The sequence below is a fragment of the Carica papaya genome, chromosome 2 (assembly GCF_054855325.1).
Source record: "Carica papaya isolate Zhongbai chromosome 2, ASM5485532v1, whole genome shotgun sequence".
Classification (NCBI taxonomy): Eukaryota; Viridiplantae; Streptophyta; class Magnoliopsida; order Brassicales; family Caricaceae; genus Carica; species Carica papaya.
This window is the reverse complement of record NC_142310.1, coordinates 32,915,242-32,923,924: the sequence shown is the minus strand read 5'-3', so window position 1 is coordinate 32,923,924 and position 8,683 is coordinate 32,915,242. Positions and strand designations below refer to the sequence as shown.

At 29.7% G+C, this 8,683-nt stretch overlaps 1 pseudogene; it reads right to left on the bottom strand.

Moving 5' to 3' along the window:
* Positions 1-670: 670 nt before the first annotated feature.
* Positions 671-1,165, bottom strand: LOC110823857 (RING-H2 finger protein ATL66 pseudogene; annotated as a pseudogene).
* Positions 1,166-8,683: the final 7,518 nt, after the last annotated feature.

The window sequence follows — 8,683 nt, the reverse complement described above, 5'->3', positions numbered from 1 at the left end:
GCACCCGGATAAACAGATGGAGTAAAAAAAAAAAATTACCATTAAAATAAAATTAACTACAGATTAAGCTAATACTTAGTTTTAATTAGAAAAGAAGTTTCTGGATAAAAATATAATATAATAATTTTTCAAAAGCACATACCATATTAAATAATTGATAGGGAGATGGAAGTTATAATTTCGAAAGTAATGTCTAACTACTTCAAAACATTTCGAAATACAAAGATATATCTGAGACATCTCCATTTGTATTCATATCTATATCTATATGAATACCAAATATAATTATATCAACAGTATGCGTAATTATGTATATATATATATATATATATACACTCAGAAATGGTAATTATATTAACATATTTTTAATTAAGCAGATCTAATCAAAATCATTAATTCGATAATACCCAATGATAATCTAGTACCGACGCCCCCAATCACTCTTCTGCTCTATGTGGGATTTAATTTTCTCAGAAGTCAGGACTACGAGTAAATTAATACATACATACATACATATATACGTAGCAGCTTTACATATAACAGGAGTCCAATTAATTTGTTAAATGTGGGAAGTGTATGTTTTGATGTGCAAATTAAATATTATAGATATATAGACGGTCTCAAAAAGTATATACGACTATATACATATACATACATGAAAAATGATTGATCAAGGAGAAAGATGAACAAGAGAAGCTCTACAAAGAGGGCAGGTACCGTGAGTAGTCAGCCATAAATCCACGCAGTGTGAGTGATAGGCATGGCTACATTCAGGCAACACCTTCAACTTCTCCTCATCTTCAAACTCACCCAGGCATATACAGCACTCTTCTTCTTCAACCAATCCAACATCCTTTCTGCACATCTCCACGGAAACAGACTTGTGTAAAACTACCGGCAAGCTTCTGATGGTGTCTGGGTCCAGCCCAACTGGCCTCAGTGCCGGCGAAACAGCACGCCGGCGTCGGCGACGTGTGCAAATCCAGTGGGCGTAGAGGAAGACGGTGGTTAAGATGAGGATGAGAGAGAAGAAGGTTATCAGGAGGACCAAGGCTTGGCCGTACAAGTGACTATCCGCGCTCATCATGCCGCCGGCTAATTTAGGGAAGTGCCAGTGAAGGACATGGGTCGGATCATATATTTCTTCTGAATCAGAAGACGCCATCTTTGATATGTTAAACAAAAAAGACAATATGTTTCTAAGTTATCTTAGATGGGTTTTTTTTTTCTTTGTACCTTTTCAAGGTTTTATATGTGTATATATAGGGTGAAGAGTAGATATATACATATATATATATATATAGTACTGGGTTTAATTTAAACTGCCAGGTTTGATGTTTTTCGTATGAAATTTGCAGGTTTGATGTCGAGAGTTGAAATGATTTTAAATTTAATTAATTAGTACAATATTGGAGGAGGCCTTGCTTTGAGGTTGTCGAGGGAATTTGCTACCGTCATTTATGTCCGTATGAATTATATGAGAGTTTGTAAATAAAACAAAGATAAAAATTTGAAAAATGTAGAAAAACAAAATCATAAATTTAGTACTATGATAATTTTCTAATTTACCAATATTAAATTTTGGAGTTATAAGGAGTTTTTTTTTTTTTTTTTTTTTTTTTTTTTTGAGTGTACTAAAATCTCACAATCTAAATATTTGTTATATATATATTAAAAATCATAAATTGGAATCAAAATTTTACTTTTGTGAGTGTTCTCTTTTAAAGGCTATTTTTATTGCATTACTATATATGTATTACAAAGTTAAAAATATAAAAAGTTACTTAAAAATTATTCGTTCTAAGTTTGACAACACAAAAGTAAAATGTTTGTTTAATTTTTGAAATAACTTTAATAATGTAGAAAACGAACACTATAATTTTAATTTTTTAATTCTCTAATTTATTATTTAATTATTGCCCTTGATATCTTCTTAAATTAAAAAAATATATATACATATAATACATCTTCATTAATTTTTAGTAAAATCACTTTAATTCTTTATAAACAACCCTTTCATTTAAACATATAATTCTTATTTTTTTGAAGTAAAAATTTATATACTTTAATTTAAAAAATAACATAATGCTCCATGTGCATGTATTTTCGGTAATCTCCAACTACAATTTTTGCTTGCTTTGAAATTGCATAAAATGAGAAAACACATACTACATAAGAAATGTCTTTTCAAAATTTTATTTAACGACCTTAGTTTCATATTAATGAAAAATCTTTTGACATACATTTAAAATTTCACATAACATAAAGGCATGCGATTGAGTTTTTTGTGATGATTCAAATAGGGTTCTTCAAAAAAAAAAAAAAAAAAAAAAAACTTTTAAAGGATAAATACATATATGATATATACACACACAGCAGGGGCGATAAGTATATATGGAGTCAAGTTAAATGTGGTGGGTACATTGTCAATTTTGGCTACACGATGAAATGGTTAGTTGAAGAGAAGAAATTGAATTAAATTAAATTACCAAGGTCATTGTTTCAATGTGGTCACGCACTCTCAATCCACCCTTTAAAATAAATTTGTCCACCTAAATTGTACCTATGCATATTTTTGGCACATCAGGATTGCCAAATCGCTACTCACCCTATAAAAATACAACTCTTAAAGTTTTAGGTTCTTTATTTCATAATTTTTATAAATTAAAAAAAAATTGAAATAAATCCATAAGATTATGAAATATATAGAGAAAAAATTATATATATATACGGATCATGATGGGCATGCCCATAACCGCAATAAATTAACTCATTATGTAACTTCTCATCTACCTTAATTAATTTGAAGATTTATTATTTTTTGGTGGGATATTTCTTACTTCTTTCTTTTAGAGATGATAAGTTATAATTTCAAGTAAGTTTATAATCCTCTGTTTCTTCTTAGAATATTGTATTATTAAAATATTATGTTATAATTAATTTGTATATATATGATAATTAAGGAAATATATAAATACCTACTCAAAAGAACTTAAAATTTAATCTATATAAAATAGTGATGTATATAAAAAATTGATTACCAACCCAAATTATAGAATTAAATTAGTGTAAATTGATGTTTTCAATTTTGGTCCAGTTTCAATTGACAATTTACCCATTTAGGCTCGGGATGACAAACTTATTTTAATAATAATTTTGAAAGATTGTTAATTTTAATTTATTTTAAATTTTTTAAAAATATGCATTTTGAATATATTTGAAAATAATTTTAAAATAGAGAGGTCAAACTGAAAATAAAAAATAATCTATTTGAAACGAAAATTTAAAAATTGGGGCCAAAGTATAAAAATAGAAAAAAGTGGCAACGTAGGATGGCCACGTCAGTAGCACGATCAGTCGTCATGCGCTGATCAGTATGCATGCCACATAGGAGGCCACGCAGGCAATCCACATCTCAATCGATCCAATAGCTCGGATTCACTCTCGTGCGCACAAGCAGCGCAGATCTGTTCTCCCATTAGGCACAATCGAACAGTCCACATGCCTTCAGTCGAATGGCTCTGATTTACTTCCCAAATATGTGAGATCTGACGTGGAGATCGGTCCACGCAAACCCAAATGAACAATCCGAATCGAGAGAAGATGAGTATTTAAACTCATCTTCCATTGAAACCCTAACCTTAACCGCACCCAGTTCGTCGGAGAAAAAGAAGAAGACCGGCCGGAAGAGAAACCATCCATCGTCGCTGTCGCACCGAAGACCCAAATCGATGCCGATAAGTGAATTTTTCTCCTGTTCGTTTCATTTTTCCATTCTAAACTATCCAAAATCCATACCAGTGCTGGAAAACATGAGGGAAAACCAGAAATGGAGGGCAGAGCTCTACGGAGCTGACGCACCTGAAACTAAAAAATCCATTCGGTGAGCTGGAATCCTTTTCTTGTTTTCCTCCGTTTCTCAACCCTAGGCTATCTAGCATGTTTTAAGTGCAGGGAAACAGAAGGAAGGCCGCGATCGCGAGGGAGAAGTTGCGAAGCCACCGCACCGAAAAACCAGAACTATTGTTAAGTTTTCAATTTTCTTCTTTTTTCCACCTACAAAGGCCTCCTAATCCTGAATTGCGCATGTTTTCACCCAGAACTAGCCGAAATCGGCCTGACCGATAGGAGGAGTCATTGTAGAAGGTGGAACCAACGACAAAACACGGTGGCGATGCCGTGCCGGAACCTTAAACTAGCTCCAGTGAGAATTTTGATCATTTTTTGCTTTTTTTTTGTGCATTTCCATGATTTTGACGTATGTTTTGGCTTTGGCAGAAAAACCCAAGAAATTTAGGAACCGAAAACTATCAGAAAGCATAGTAGAAAATATTCCAGACACTGATCCGAGATAAGAATCCCTTACCTTTTCTCCCATCACGATTAAATTAAAATTAAATTAATAAAAAATAAAAAATTACAAGTGTTGGCGACTCATTGATTAATTAAATATAGGTTATCGATGGAGATAGTAACTTGTCAGTGTATAAATGACCCCAGCCTATCTATGTTACATATTTGTTATATATTCCTTTAATTGTCTGCTGTTACTTCGTGTACTTAATTTATTAATTCTAATTATTTTTTTTATTTATTTAGTTTACTCAAACCATTTTTATCTTTATTCCATCGATTCAGTTTGAAAAAAATGTCTTAATTATGTTTTCTTGAATCATTGGGTCTTAATTTATATCGCCTATTAAATAATCGTTTTATTTTCCTGTAATTATAAAATGTGAGTGTTGCATGCAAGGGCATTTGGTGGCTAGATGGTAATGGAAACTTGTATGTGTATGCAATATCGTTAAAATTAAAGGGGCTTACAGGGTGTCATGAAAAAAAGTGTACGGACCTGGTACGTAAGGTAAACTTTACTGTGAATGTTATCTTCAATCGGACGGGGCTGAGAAATCTCATAGTAGGAGGGGTTGGGAATTGTTTGATCACACTTGTTATCAGACGGGGTATTGAGCTGATGTTATGCTTGACGCTTATTACCGAACGGAGTATGGAGACGGTCGGGTTGATTCATTAAATAGATATTTGGTTCATTTGTAGTAGGAACTCCTATAAACTCACAGCAACATGGTAAGTGAGTAAAAAAGTAAAAAATATTACTGTTAGTATATAACAACCCATAACATAAAAGAAAATAAATTATAAATTGAATACGGAAAGGAAATAACAACGTTAGGGTTTACATTCCTTACACAATAATTCAAGATAGCTAATAGGGCTATCGGAATGACCATTCTAAAAGAATAATAAAAAATCAAAAAAATAAATAGAAATTAAACAATTGGACATTCTATTCGCAACCTTCTTATGGATCGGGATTTGAATCTTGTTCCTTTTTATCTGAAATGGTTAATAAAAGAGTGAGCTAAATAGCTCAGTAAGAATGTCACACTACTCAGCGGTAAAGAAATAAAGGTTGGTAAAAAACATGAAAATAACTAATAGAGTTTTTAATTTAAGTAAAATCATTTATCATAAGTAAAATCATTCATTGTACACTTACCGTAATGAAAATTTCAAAACTAATCTATAGAGTCAATAGCACAAACAATATCATAAGTTTATATTCAATTAACTAGAATAACAACTTTCCTTTTTATTTGCCTACTAGTATCCATGGGGATCCATAGGGATGTCCCTACTACGCGTGAACTCTTATTCAACATTGTCAACTAACCGGCCATCTTAATACCTCATCCAGTATGAGCGCCAAAAATACAATCCCTCAATACCCCGTTTGGTATGAGGTAAAACGAGTCGTCCCCATATCCCGTCCGTTATGAGCGCCAAAATACCAATTCTCGATACCCTGTCCGATATGAGGCAACGTTTACGGTATGATTTCCTATACACCCGGTCTGTCCACCATCTCCTAGTATATCCAGTAAAGCTACCATTCATTCATTCACTTAATTAAACAATTTTTCGTTTACATTTAATTTTCAGTTTCATAATTTAACTGTAAATTATGCAAAACAAGCAATACATGCATCAAGAAAACACAATTGAATCATCTTATTAACTCCAGCGTGGCCTCCCACGTGGCACTGCCTCAGCGTGCCTTGCCATGCGGCTCGCTTCAGTTCGTCGGGACTGCTGACTAGGCGGTCTTACGTGGTAAATTTTTCTAAAATTATGTTTTGACCCCTCAGTTTTTTATTTTTCTTTCAAAAACACTATCAGAACCTAAATTTTCACCCCTTTTTTCCAAAATTATTTTCAATTTCATCATCCACCTATTTTTTCTAATTTTTATATTATATAAAAATTTATAAATTTAAAAATTATATTTTATACATTAATTTTAAATATTTTAAAATTAATTCCGGGTATTGCATAGTATTTGAGAATGTATAATGTGAATTACTATTTTACTCATTTCATTCATGGCCAACTTCTGAGAACCGAAAAGTAAGTGAGGAATTAATGTTTTTAGTAAAATAAATTTACTTAAAAACGAAAAATAAGATTCTTTGGTTGTTTTATGATTTCTACAAATTTTTAATTTTTTGTATCGGTGGTAAAGAGTTGATATTCTTACCGAGTTAGTGCAGCTCACTCTTTTATTATTAAAAATTTCAAATCAGGAAAATCAAAATCCAGATCTTGAACAACAAATAAAATTAGCAAAATGGTCGTTTGTCATTGTTTCAGTTGCGCAGTGGAAGTCGATTACATAGATTTTCCGAATTATACTTTTTTTCATTTAATTTTCTTAAGGGACATTTTTGTAATTTTATTGGGCATTTTAATTAAACTGTGTAAGAAATGTATCCCTAAATTATAAACTGTTTTTGAAAACTAATAAATTTTAATATTATTTATTTAATTATTTTTGGGTATTTACAGAATTAAATGAAACCAAACTATTAACCAATCATATAAAAAATATATTTTACTATACGTTAAATATAGCATATTTATTTATTACCCATAAATTAATATATCATATATATAGTATCTAAACATAAAAAATTGATTTCCAACCCAAATTATATAATTAAATTACTATAAATTGATGTTTTGGCTTCTGGTTCAATTTCAATTGAGAATTTTTTTTTTTTAAAAAAAAAACAGAATTAAATGAGCCAGACCGTTAACCAATCATATCAAAAATATTTTTTCTTATATGCTAATATAGCATCTTCATTTATTAACCATAAATTAGTATATCATATATATATATATATAAATTTAAACATAATACATAATACATAATATATTGAAGAGAGTTTAAAATTTAAAGTTAAAAGTCACTAAAAAATATTAAAGCTAAAACATTTAAATTGTAATTATACAGTTTGATAAAGTAAATTCTTTTGTGCAATATTTTCAAAAATTTATTGCAGAAAGCAATTTTGACCAAATTGAAATTCAATATGGAGCAATTGTTGTATTTTTTAATGTTACTTACATTGTCTATATAAGTTATTACATATTTCATAGTTCTTAGGGAACTTGTAATTTTATGATTTATTAATTATATTTTTCATTCTTACTTAAATTGAATGCAATTAACAACTTTAAGCAGTGGGTTGAACTAAATAAAATTAGACGTTTGAATTGTGTGATGTTTGTTAGAGAATTTAACACGAGTACTTAAATTAAATGCAACTGACAACTTTCAACACTAAATTTTTGAATTTAATAAAAGATTAGATATTATTTAACTGCACATTTGTCCTTAGATTGCCACTTGGCAAATGAAAACAAAAATCCTTAAACGTGGAAAGAAAGACGCTCCCAAACAGGGATCGGCTCATAAAACTCACACCGTAAACAACTGATCTATAAGAATAGTTTATTGGCGATAAAGCATATGATAAAAAGGAAGGAGATCCACAGTGTTACAAAAAAAAAAAAAAAAAAAAAAAAAGTTATATAATTGGACACAATGAACAATTATCAACACTATAAATGTTGAATTTATAATTATATATTTTAAAAACAAAACCACGATATAAAAGTTGAATAAAATATCTATAAATTTTAAAGAAACATGACTTTGTGAGGGAGTGTTTATTTATTTATCACGTGAATTTGTATGCGTTTTCAAAAATAATTTGATAGTAATACATTAGAATTCAATATAATATTTATTTACTATGCTTGAACTTTTGAAAAGTTTTAAACTTTATAATAACGAATGTTTGTTGTGAATAACTCAAAACTTCCTATTATAATATAAAATTTAAAATATAAAATCTAAATAGTGAAAGTTCAAATGGACCCTTTTTTTTAATGGTTAATGGTAATTAAAGCATATTTTACTTTTAAAAAAAATTATAAAGTACTTTTAGAAAAAGAAAAGACTTTTAGGATCGATTTTATTTTCTCCAACTTTTAGCAGTTACCTTTCAACTGATTTAATTATAATTTTCTTATTAATTAATTCCAAAAACATGGTTAAATTAAACACAGCAAATAATATTCTTTTAACCACATAATTTAGCAAACAAGTTACAGCTCTTTATGTCTAATAACTAAAAAAGAACAAAATCAAGTAATCTAAAGAGCATAAGACTTTAATTAACACTAGAAACTGCCCACAAAAAAATAATGATGTATCATTATTCCCATGAGGATTTAATGTTAATGCTGCATACCTTGGCAGAGTAGTAGATTATCAATTAAATAAAATGTCAGACTTCTTTACATACATAAA